At 44.4% G+C, this 12,035-nt stretch overlaps 1 protein-coding gene across 9 annotated transcripts in view; it reads right to left on the bottom strand.

Annotated features, from left to right (window-relative positions):
• Window positions 1-12,035, bottom strand: part of MBNL1 (muscleblind like splicing regulator 1) — a 211,706-nt gene that overhangs the window by 32,962 nt on the left and 166,709 nt on the right. The window lies entirely within an intron of this gene.

The following is a 12,035-nucleotide window of genomic DNA, read 5'->3' as shown; positions in this document are numbered from 1 at the left end:
AAAGGAGGAAAGAATGACAACCAGCACTGAAAATCCTAGTGGTACCTAAAAGGCTAGGGGTAGATTGATTAGCTTAACTGAATGATAGATGGCTCAACAGATTAATGTCATGTCGCAGACCAATCATGGAAATCTCCAGCCAACATGCCCAGGAGCTGACAATTATGGTCATCCCTATTGCCACGACAACCATAAATTTAATTCTGGTGAGCAATCTCAACCATAAGAAGCTACAGTATTTTACCCTTCATGGGGGGTGGGGGTGGGGATTCTGTTATCATTTCTCTGCTGTGCAATCCTATGCATGTCTACTCACAGTTAGGTCCCATTGATTTCAATGGAGCTTACTCCCAGGTAAGTGAGTACAGGATTGCAGCATAATCCAGTAAACTGTCTACCAGACAGGCTTGTGTCACTGTATCACTATAGGGCCACAGCTCAGTGACAAAGGACATACTTTGTATACAGAAAGTCCCAAGTCAATCCCTGGCATCTCCAGGTAGGGCTGGAAAAATTCCTGCCTGGAACTCTGCAGAGGGGCTGCCAGTCAGTGTGGACAGTACTGAGATAAATGGACGAATGGTCTGACTCTGTATAAGGCCGCTTTCTATGTCCCTATGTTCCACTAATGCTGCCATGCCTATAGTTTTCCGACTGATTGAGCGGGACCTGCTGCACCATTTCTAAACTCATTCCATGCATGTGCACCCTTTTCTTTTGCTCTCTACCTTGGACAGCCCTCCCTCATTCCCCACTTCCTGTTCTTGGCTTGCCTTCTGCAATAGGGTGCATTTGTGGCTGCAGACAACTTGGCTTTATCCCACCCCCCCTCCACAGCTGATGTCTGAGAAAACAGAAGCTTTACAGCAACTCACTCCGGCCCCTCTTTCTATCCTGCCCAAGGGATGATGAACAAACGAACAAAGGGTTGTCTCCAATGTTAGTCCTACTTAGAGTAGACCTTTTGAAATAGATGGGACTTTGGATACAACCCAAACAGAGGGAGAGCATTGCCACAATGGAAGAAGGGAAACCTTGACTTCTGTGAATGGAAGGACAAAGGGACTTTTGTCCTGGTATTGAAAATAGATTCTGGCTGGCCTGTGCTCAGGCAGGCATAGGGGCAAAAAACCGAGCTTGCCTTAGGAAAAAGAACTGGAGAGTTGTGACGGAAGAATTTTTTTGAGAAGACTTGGTGGATGAGACTTGGTAGGAAAACACGACTGAATTTTTGGCAGTGAGGGAGTCTGTGTTTTTTAGTTGTGTACAGGATACTTGCAGTAGAGCTGGGGGCAGTGTTTAATTTCTAAAACGGGAAGTGCAAGGACTTAATCTTTTGTCTTTCACTGGGGTGGGAAGGGTCAGGCTGTACTTCCTCAGTGGAAAGAGCACTCCACCTATGCTCAGAGCCACTTTGTGTATACTCCTGCTGGCTAGTAAAGATTATTGTTCGTTATTAAGCCCAACCACAATTTGGGCACAATTTTATTTTATTTTTTTCCTGGAGGGGAAAAATGCTTCGTCTTGGTAAGGTTGCACCCTGAATATCCATCAAAAGTCACTGCTCAAGCATCAGAGAGGGATGAAAAGATTTTAATAACTACACTAACCCACCCCAAATTGGTGGCCAATGAACTTCACCAGAATAGACAAAATGAAGCATTAAATGAAAAGCTTGGCAAATCGAATCAAACAGTGGAAACGGGGCTCATATAGAGTAATGGCCATTTCTGGTAGCCCAGTATTGCATAAGTTATGGTATAAGGGCCTGACTCAGAAAAATCTTGTCCTGCCCTGGCATGACCCCCTTCACCCGACACATGTGCAGCCAGGCAAATACCATGCAAACCCAGGACCAGATGTCAGAGCCAACGAAGCTCCCAACACCTCTCCACTACTCCCAACCAGCAGGAGCATTTGTAACTAGTCAAAGTAGTTGCAAATCTTCCCAGCTAGGAACTGGGAAGCATTGACACTGGTTCTATGGTTGTGGGATCAGGGTCTCAGGTTTGCTGGAGTTTGGTTGTCTCTACTGGTACATCCAAGGGAGGCTTGCACCAGCACAGCAAAAGACATTTTAGATCAAGCCCTAAAAAAATAAACTCAGTCTGAAAGCAACTGGCATCAAGTGTGTGTGTGTGTGTGCACTGGGTGGGGGAATAAAAAGGGGGATTCAGTCTGTTTGCATATGCTGAAAGGGAAGTATTTCCAGTAATACAGCACATGAACGAAAACACCTACCAACCACATTAGCGTTATTTTCCTACGCTGCACTGGGGAATATTTAATAATATTTTAAGCAATGTTCCCCTGCAGTCCACAGTCAGATGGATGCGTGAGAGAGTTACCGAGCTGTTAGAATGCAGCAAAAGAAATAAGAACTCATTCATTCTGGTTCCAATGACTGCTGAGTCACTGTGTGCTTAGTGGCCAAATCACTGGTTAAAATGAATGTCCTTGACTCCCTGGTGATAATGCAGCATCATCCTGCTTCATCTTGCACAAATACTGCTCGTGTATGAAGGATAACTTGTGATTTTGTTTTATTTTGGTGCCTTACTTGTAGCCCAGGCAAGAAAGGCCCCCTCTTTCTTAATGGGGGGTGGGGACATAACAAACAAATGAAACTGTTCCAAGTATTCTGTAAATGCCCTGCAAATAATTACAGTCCTATGACAGGGACATAAGGAGTAAGACAAGGTTGTGATGTGTATTATTCCCAGGAAGGGAATGGGTACATTCTCATTTTTGTAGCTGTGCCAGCCTCTCAATGGCTGCAAATGATGTTGTGTCTTATTTCCTGCCAAAGAATAATGGGACTTGTAGTCCAGCCCATGATTGTTGGGCAGGAAACAAATGCTTTTTGTGTCATTTGCTGCCCACTGAGTGGCCTGCCAGCCAATCACTCTTCAGGGAGTGCTCTGGCTGCTATCTTTCCACTTTCCCCAAGGTAAATCTCTTTTGTCATACTTGGAGAAATGGCAAGGGGAGCAGGGAAGGAGCTCATGCTCACTTCCACTGGCAATTACCTCCCCTTGTGAGAAAGAAGGGCTCACAGACCGATCAGGGTTTCATGAGCATGCCCATCAAGCACTTACAAAACCCCTCAAGGTTTTGATGGTGCTCGGAGGGTATGCTCACACAACACTGATGGCTCTACAAACCCAAGCAAGGTGCTGTTTGGCCATCCCTACTGATGACCAAATGGACTCTTCCACAAAGTGTCATATGCAAGGAATTCAAGTATGTATACCCCTGCCCTCTGGCCATGGAGAAATGCCTGAGTTCTACAGTCAGGGCCAGAAATATTGGAACAAGGATAACTGTTTTGGCGGTTGGCCTCTGTACACCACCACATCGAAGTCGAAAGGAAACACACCCAGATGGGAGCAAAGTCAGGACTTTCAGCTGTAATGCAAGGGGTTTGACAAAAGTGGGGCACTAACCATCCAGGAAGGACAACCAGTGGCATACACACACACCCATCGTTGGTGGCTCATAAGTAACGGAACAACCAACATAATTTCAAACTTAAGGATCGCCTTCAATACCTGGATGAAAATGCTTTGCAGTAAATGACTGCCTGAAGTCTGGAACCCATGGACATGACCAAATGCAGAGTTTCCTCCCTCGAGATGCTTGGCCAGGCCTTTACTGCAGCTGCCTTCAGCTGCTGCTTGTTTGTGGGTCTTTCTGCCTTCAGTCTTGTCTTCAGTAAGTGAAAAGCATGCTCTGTTGGGTTGAGATCAGGTGACTGACTTGGCCATTGAAGAACAGCCCACTTCTTTGCCTTCAGAAACTCTTGGGTAGCTTTTGCTGTATGTTTCGGGTCATTATCCATCTGCAATATGAAGCGGGCTCCTATCAGTTTGGCAGCATTTGGCTGAATCTGAGCAGAAAGTATAGCCCTATACACTTCAGAATTCATCCTGCTGCTTTTCTCAGCAGTCAGATCATCAAGAAACACCAGTGACCCAGTTCCATTGGCAGCCATACATGCCCATGCCATAACACTGCCTCCACCATGTTTGACAGATGATGTGGTATGCTTGGGATCATGAGCTGTTCCTTTCCTTCTCCATACTTTTCTCTTCCCATCATTCTCGTACAAGTTAATCTTGGTTTCATCGGTCCAAAGAATCTTATTCCAGAACTGGGCAGGCTTTTGTAGGTGTTTGCTGGCAAAGGCTAATCTGGCCTGTCTGTTCTTGAGCGTTGCCAGTGGTTTGCACCTTGTTGTGAAGCCTCTGTATTTACATTCATAAAGCCGTCTCTTGACTGTAGATGTTGATAATGACATGCCTACCTCTGCAAGAGCGTTCTTGACCTGGCTAGATGTTGTGAGAGGGTTCCTCTTCACCATGAGCAGAATTCTGTGGTCATCCACTTTAGTTGTCTTCCGTGGTCTGCCAGGCCTTCTGCTGTTGCTGAGCTTGCCAGTTCATTCCTTCTTTTTCAGGATGTTCCAAACTGTTGTCTTGGCCACACCCAATGTTTTAGCTATCTCTCTGATGGGTTTATTTTGTTTCCTCAGCCTAATGATGGCCTCCTTCACTTGCATGGACACCTCTTTGGACCTCATGCTGGGAGTTCCAGTGAACAGCTTCCATATGCAAATGTAACACTCAGAACCACCTCCAGGCCTTTTATCTGCTTGATTGGTCATGGGGTACCCAGGAAACAGGCCACACCTGGCCATGCAGCTGCTTGTCAGCCATTTGTTCCGTTACTTATGAGCCACCAATGATGGTTATGTGTGTATGCCACTGGCTGTCCTTCGTGAATGATTAGTGCCCCACTTTTGTCAAACCCCTTGAATTACAGCTGAAAGTCCTGACTTCGCTCCCATCTGGGTGTGTTTCCTTACAACTTCAATGTGGTGGTTTACAGAGGCTAACTGCCAAAACGATTATCCTTGTTCCAATATTTCTGGCCCTGACTGTACCTGCATGTGGAGTTCATGAACACTCACTAACATGTTGGGAACCTATGCCTTTTCAAATGGACGAAGATGGACAAATACCCCTTAGATCAGCCTTCTCCAGCCTCGTATCCTCCAGATGTGTTGGACTGCAACTCCTATAATTCCCTGGCTGGGGGATTATGATAGTTGTAGTCCAACACATCGGGGGGGGGGGGGGCAGGTTGGGGAAGCTTGCCTTAGACACATTTCCAGGTGTCCCCATTCAGATGAAGGTCCCAGCCATGTGAGACTCACTTTGCTGTGACATGTTCCTACATAGCTGGGGGCTGCATGTGAATGCTGCAACCAGGCAGACAGGGCTGATCACATCAATCTTTCCTTCTAGCTGCCAGTTCCATAGGGAAGACCCAACTGATCCTGTTTATGTAACTGTGGCATTCACATGCAGGTTCAGGCTATGCGGGAGAATGTCATGGAAAAGTGTGTCTCTGCCTGAACACTCAACTCACACATCCATGTTCACCCACATTTTAATTGGCAAAGTGGTCACAAGAAGACACAGAGCCCCAATGTATAAGTGGCTACTGGGCAAACATTTGCAAAAGTCCTTTTATAAAATGAATAAATAAATGACATTTTTCATGGATGTTTACTGCAAAATGCTGTTCTAAAGCATGTTAACTGCTGCCCATGTTTTCAATAAATCATTACTTTACTGACAAGAATGAGCTCTATTTAGTCTCTAGCCTTGTGAAAAGTAAAGTGCAGGCACCTGCTGTTCAGAGCTGCCCTTCTAAGTGCCAATAGTGAAAGAGTATTCTAAAGGCCAAAGATCCCAGGGATCCCAGTTGGAATTAACTCATAGATGACCCTATGCACTGCAGTGTTTATTAGCAATCACTGTAAGTAGCGTATTTTTTTGGCAGGAGAGACACCTCTAGGAGATGGACCAACACACACACACACACACACACACACACACACACAATTTCTGCACAGATAAGGACTATTTTTAGAGATGGTGGCATAGGGTGTCCTTTCCCTAAGCATCATAGAGGTATGGGATGCTCATTTGAGGTAACAGTAAATGACAAGCCAATTGGAGTTTGGAGTAGGAGGGTCTTGTAAACATTTTCTGACCTTTATTTAAGACCGTGAAAATATTTTGGCTCTGACAAAACTTATCACAGAAGTGAGGCTCTAGTCCCAATCTGCAATTCTCTGGTGATCTATTATGACTCTTAAGGGCCAAAACAGACATTATTTTAAATCTGTGTCTGGCAGCTACATCTTTTGTTCATTTTTACTCTAGAGTAGGTGCAGGGGGCCCAATCTAGATCTTAAAAGGCCCCAACCCCATGCTAGGGTCCTGATCCAAATCATCCCCTGCACCTAATCTAGAGTAAAAATGTAGCTGCTAGACACAGATTTAAAGTAATCTCTGTTTTGGCCCTGGGACCACTTTTAAAGGTGTACTCCTATTCCTACTCATCACTGTGATATTTTGACTTAATACCAACAATTACTAGTACTGTTACTGCAGCAACTACTCACAGTAAGAATATACTTGTATTTGTTTTGTAAGAACCCATGCCTGTAGGACTGATGCATTTTATGAAAGTAGGAAACAACAGCCCACCTACTCCACAAGGACTCATTTTGGAACATATGCTTATGCGTTCCATTTCTGGAAATCAATCTTTACAACTTTATAAGGCTATCTTAAGTGCTACTGGACTTTAGGGTGCAAAGATGCGGACCTTCTCAGTTTACACTCCAACCTGTCTCAAATTCATTGGCTGTCACTTTAAAAAGCTAAGATTAACTAGGACTAATTCCAGCAAGCAGGAACGAAATGCTAAATAAATACACACACACACACACACACACACTCATATAATATAGTCATCTCATAGAGTTGTATCATTTCAGCATACACATGGGTGGGGGGAAAGTTACTTGTTTGAGAGCACCGCAGCTTCAAAATGTCCTTCCATATTGAAAGTTTACATACCAAGCCCAGTTAAAGCATTTGCTGATGGTGCTGTCTTCCCACGTGGAGGTAAATTTCTATATGTGAGCACTTTCAAAGAAGCAATTCCTACATGTGCAATGCAATTATGAGGGCTAGCAGCACTTTATTTTAAATTAAGTGGGAATGGTCAGAATGCCAGATGGGTGGGCTACGTAGAACTTCCCAGGTAGAGAGCATTAGACTATATGTGGCCCACCAAATCCTACACGACTTAAGGATAAGTGCTTTTGAGGACAGAACTACTGTCCTAGGTGATGTGTTTCTGTGTGCATGGTAGCCATGAGTAAGTTTCAGAGTTGCCTCAAGAAAAGCTGACACCTCCTGGGGGTATGGGATGGGTCTTGTAGTTCTTCTCCTCATTATGTGTAGGATTATTTTACTGGAATAATCCTACACAAGAACATGAAGTCGGTCATCGGACAGACAACCCATACAACTATCTACTGCTTCAGCTCTCAGAATAACACCCTGAACCTTCACTTAGTCCAAGTGTCCCACGTAAGCCTATGAACTTCTCAACACTAAGAAGGGGAAAGGGTTTTTAGAGAGCCAGACACCATTGGTGTATCTCTTTGAAGTATCTCTTTCATACTTATAATAAATGTCAGAAACCCAAGATGCGGGAAATGCTTGCAGAGGTAGCCAGCAAGGTAAAAACTGAAAGAAAGAATGAGACTAAGTGTTCAATATAGCTAACAACCACTTTTTGGAGACAGCCCAAACTAGCAGAAATGCAGGTTCCACAAATCAGAGAACACATTAATAGGGAGAATGCAATGGGTCCATCAGTTCCAAGATGACAAGCGTTCTTAACGTACTTCATTTCCATTTTAACACCCAGTGTCCCAGAACAACTCTTTGTGTGTTTTTGGACGTAGGTGTTTCTTTCTCCTGGAATGGTAGTCTCAGGTTTTACTTTCTTTTAATTAGAAGCAATGAATTCACACAATTGCTTTCATAGCCTTGTATACCACCAACACATCTGATTCAGTTTACTATGAAAACCTTGACAAAAGATCACCAAGTAGACAATTTCGCTTTAGTTATTAATAATATCTAACTAAACATGTACATGCCTTGAATAGCCCGGATTCATTGGGTTAGATTCAGACTTCGGGCACAATCCTATGAATGTTTAGAGAGAAAAAAGTCCTACAATTCCCAGCATGCGCCAGCCAGCATGGCTGGCTGGGCGACGCTAAAAGTTGTAGGACTTTTTTCTATCTAAACATGCATAGAACTGTGCCCTTAGTCATGTATAGAGTAGATCCACTGAAAGCAGTACTAAATGAAGTATCATGGATTTCAGTGGGTCGACTCTAAGTATCACTAAGCCTGGATCCAAACCAATGTAAATTTCTTTCTTTCTTTCTTTCTTTCTTTCTTTCTTTCTTTCTTTCTTTCTTTCCAAATGGTTCTAATAATCAAGGAGGAAGGAGAATGGCAAGGAGCTGTGCTGGCATCTTCTGAAGACCAGTTGCAGTTAAGCTTGAGTTTGAACAACAAAAACCCTCATGGGAGCACAAGCAAGGACACATGCAGAGGTGCTTCTTGGACTGTCCTACTTTCACTGTAAGACAGGGGTGCTGAACCTCTTTCAGCCTGAGGGCCAAATTCCATTTCAGAGAAGCTCTTGAAGGCTGCATTCCAGTGGTGGGCAGGGCCAGAGGCAAAAGTGGCAAAGCCAGAGGCAAAAGGAACAACCTATTTCTGCTTAAAGCTCTTACTGCCATTAACTAAGCCTTAGGAGAGGCCTTTCGACCTTTTAGAACAGGAGGAAAACCTCCACAAAAGCCGAGAAACTATCAAACAACTGTTTGTTGGGAAAGGGAGCGCAGCTATTTAGGGAACCTGAGAGGGCTGAACTGGGACTCCAGGTGGCCTGGATTTGGCCCCAGGCTCAGGCTCTGCACTTCTGCTGTAAGAGTATCTACATTCGTACAGTAATAATAAATCAAACTGCTGTGGTATTTTTGTCAGCTTTTCAGCACTGATAACCTCACTGGAGATACATCAAGAGCAAAGTGTAAATTAAGCAGATTTTAATTGCATACAGCTGAAATGATTTGCGTATTATTTTCAGTAGTGAGTCAGATCCTAAGATATACTTGGTAGAGCTGCTGCATTTCTTCTGCATCTTCAATGCTCTTCTTCTGAAACTGTCAGCCCGCACATGAGAAAAAATGTGGTAAAACCATGCCCTGCCTTTCCCTTATCCGTTAGTATTTTTTTTGCTATCACCCTTTTGAAATACATGCAATAAAACATGAGGACTAGAGGCTTACTTTTACATTTAATGAAAGGGAGGATTCTCAAGTCTCTAACACATAACCTTTATATGACGGGAGCAATTCTGATTATAGGGATGCTTCCAGACAAGCAATCTCCCAAGCTGAATCTAAAGTTTTGGAGTGAAGTGAGAAGAATGCATCACATAAATAACCAATAGGTCCCTTAGGCTATCTATTGAACAACCTGTCTTACTGCTTGCCTAGACATTGTGAAAGACACAGAGCTGCCGATGCTGCATGTTGCCGCCCCTTCATCCTTGTAATGGTAAATCTCATCATTGCACCATGTTCTTGCCCTGCCTGTGCCTCCCATTAGGACCAGGATCACTGGGCAATTGCTGGGGCTGATGATTCATTGACTCGGATGCTGCTCCTCTTGCCACTGTTCCCTTCTTTCTCTCACCGTCCGGCTTAGAGGAAGAACAGAAGCCTTCAAGGAAGTGACAGAAGCGAAGGGAAGGAGCGGCATCCGCTACTGCCTGCTCACTGCTCTGCCCTTTGCCTCTAGGTGGCAGTGGGTGGCTAGAGCTGTGCTGAAAATTTCTCCCACATTTTTTTTTTACCATTCTCATTCAATTTGATAGAAATTGCTTCCAAAAGGAAATTCAATGATGAAGAAATTTCTTATAAATTCTCCTGAGTTGGGGTTGGGTTTCTTGGGCTTACCTTACTTAGGAGGTGGCATAGGAGTGAGGACAAGTGTCCTGTTTTTCATTGTACACTCATCTCTCTGGCTGCCTGTAGCCTCCTCAGCTTCCTACACTTCAATTAAATCCCAGTTTAAAGCACCATGAGGTAATTCCTCCCACGGGGCTTTTTCAGATCAGGACGTCCAGGCAGCCTGGGAGGTTAGCTGTGATTAGGTAAGCTCAAAAACAACACAAAAATAAATTATAAAACAACCTGAATGAGGCAGAACAATGGAAGCCTCTTTCATGGGGGGGGGGGGGCAGGGAGAAAACTTTCAGGAAATTGGAGGACAGATTTTGACAGAGCACTAGCTCCATCTCATTCCTGGAGCCAGACGCAACACTGCCCCCAACTGCATAGCAGTGGATGCAAAGTGGGGGCCAGCCTGCCAAGACAGTTGATGCTATCACAGCACGAAAACCTGCAAAACCGTTACCAAAAAAGAAAGAAGCTGTGCTACAAGCCCTGCCAATAGGGAGCCCTACCTGGGAGCAAGTGTGGAGAATTTCTCCTCCCCCTGGAGAAATTCAGTGAAATTGTCTTCCACATTTCTCTACCCACAAATAAGGTGTTGAATTTCAAGAGGCCATTTGCACACAGCTCTATTTTGGGCCTAGAGGGAGAGGGAGTGGGTGCTGAGGGGAGCAGGAGGGAGGACTGCTGAGGGTGTCTTTCCAGAGGACATCCTCCCTCCAAAAAATGTTGGACTAGAACTTCCTGACATCACTGGCTATGGGCTGGTGGGAGCAATGCTATCTCACAGCTACCTAGATATTATGAGGAAGAAAGTATGCAGTGGCAACTGGTGGCTCTGATTTCAGTGGGGCTGTGTATCCATTCTAGGTTTCAGTCAAAACCAGCCAGAACTCTAAAGGGGCTATCCAAGGTGCTGAATCCTATCCCCAAACTAAGTTCAGCACCTTGGATAGCCCCTCTAGAGTTCTGGCTGGTTCTGATTAAAACCCAGAATAGATTCGCAGGCCCACTGGAATCACAGCCACCAGCCACCACTGACAATACATCTTCATACAGCACATAATTAACGTATGCAGTATTCAGCCACAAGGTGTGGTGAAGGCCACGGGCTTGCTTGGCTTTAAAATGGGATTATTCAAATGTATGGAAGACAGGTCTAGCAATCAAAGTTCTGCCAGGTTCAGAGGCAGGATTCCTTTGAATACCAGGTACTGGGAAGGGGAAACAGCAGGGGAGGTCTGCTGACCTAGATGTACCCATGGCCAATTCCCATAGCAGTCTTCTTATGATTTCTTACTTATTATATTTATTATTAACATTTATATACTGCCTTATTTTCTGAAAAGCCAGCAAGGTGTTTACAACAATTTAAAACAATTAAAATCTTAACTGAATAAAAACAAGAAGATTAAAAACAGTAGAACGTTAAAACAGCTACATAGTTTAAAAGGCTAAACTGAAAAGATACACCTTCACATCCTCCCTGAAAGCAAGAAGAGTGGTGGCCAATCATAGTTCTTCAGGGAGCACATCCCACAGTTTGGGAGCAACCCTTTCACACATGCCTGATAAATGGGCCTCTGCAGGTAATGGTGTCCTCAAGAAGGCCTCTTCTGTAGATCTTAACAACTGGGCAGGTTCATAATGTGACAGGCAGGTCCTCAAATAGCCAGGCCCAAGTCCTAAGCCATCTTTAGAGGAGGCAAGCATGTCTCTCATTCCAAGTTTGTCACTGCAAGTGGTGGTGTGTCTCTTAGTACATTTAGTGAAGCCCTTAAGTTCTTCTTTAGAGCAGTGCATTTATGAAGAATGTGCACCAAACTGAACTCAGCTGAACACCACAGGGTGGAAAGGTCTTCTGGCTTTGCTGACTTTCCATGGCTATGAAAACTGAAGGGGGAATTATTAAGTATTGCCAATTATAGTCCAGTGACTTTGTCCCATGGACCTCAATGGGACTCACTGTCAACCAAGCCCATTATTATTGAAATAATACTCCCTGGGTTCTTAAGTCATGTTAGTGTGAGACCAAGAGACAGCAGTTCCTGACTTATATCAGTCTCTGCCTTCCATTGCTTACTCATGGTCCACTACCTAGAAGCCAGGCTGGATACTACCA

Source organism: Heloderma suspectum, chromosome 3 (genome assembly GCF_057233095.1).
Source record: "Heloderma suspectum isolate Gila_16-S chromosome 3, 16-S_ref, whole genome shotgun sequence".
NCBI classification, from domain to species: Eukaryota; Metazoa; Chordata; class Lepidosauria; order Squamata; family Helodermatidae; genus Heloderma; species Heloderma suspectum.
The sequence above is the reverse complement of the archived record's forward strand: the minus strand, read 5'-3'. Positions and strand labels throughout refer to the sequence as shown.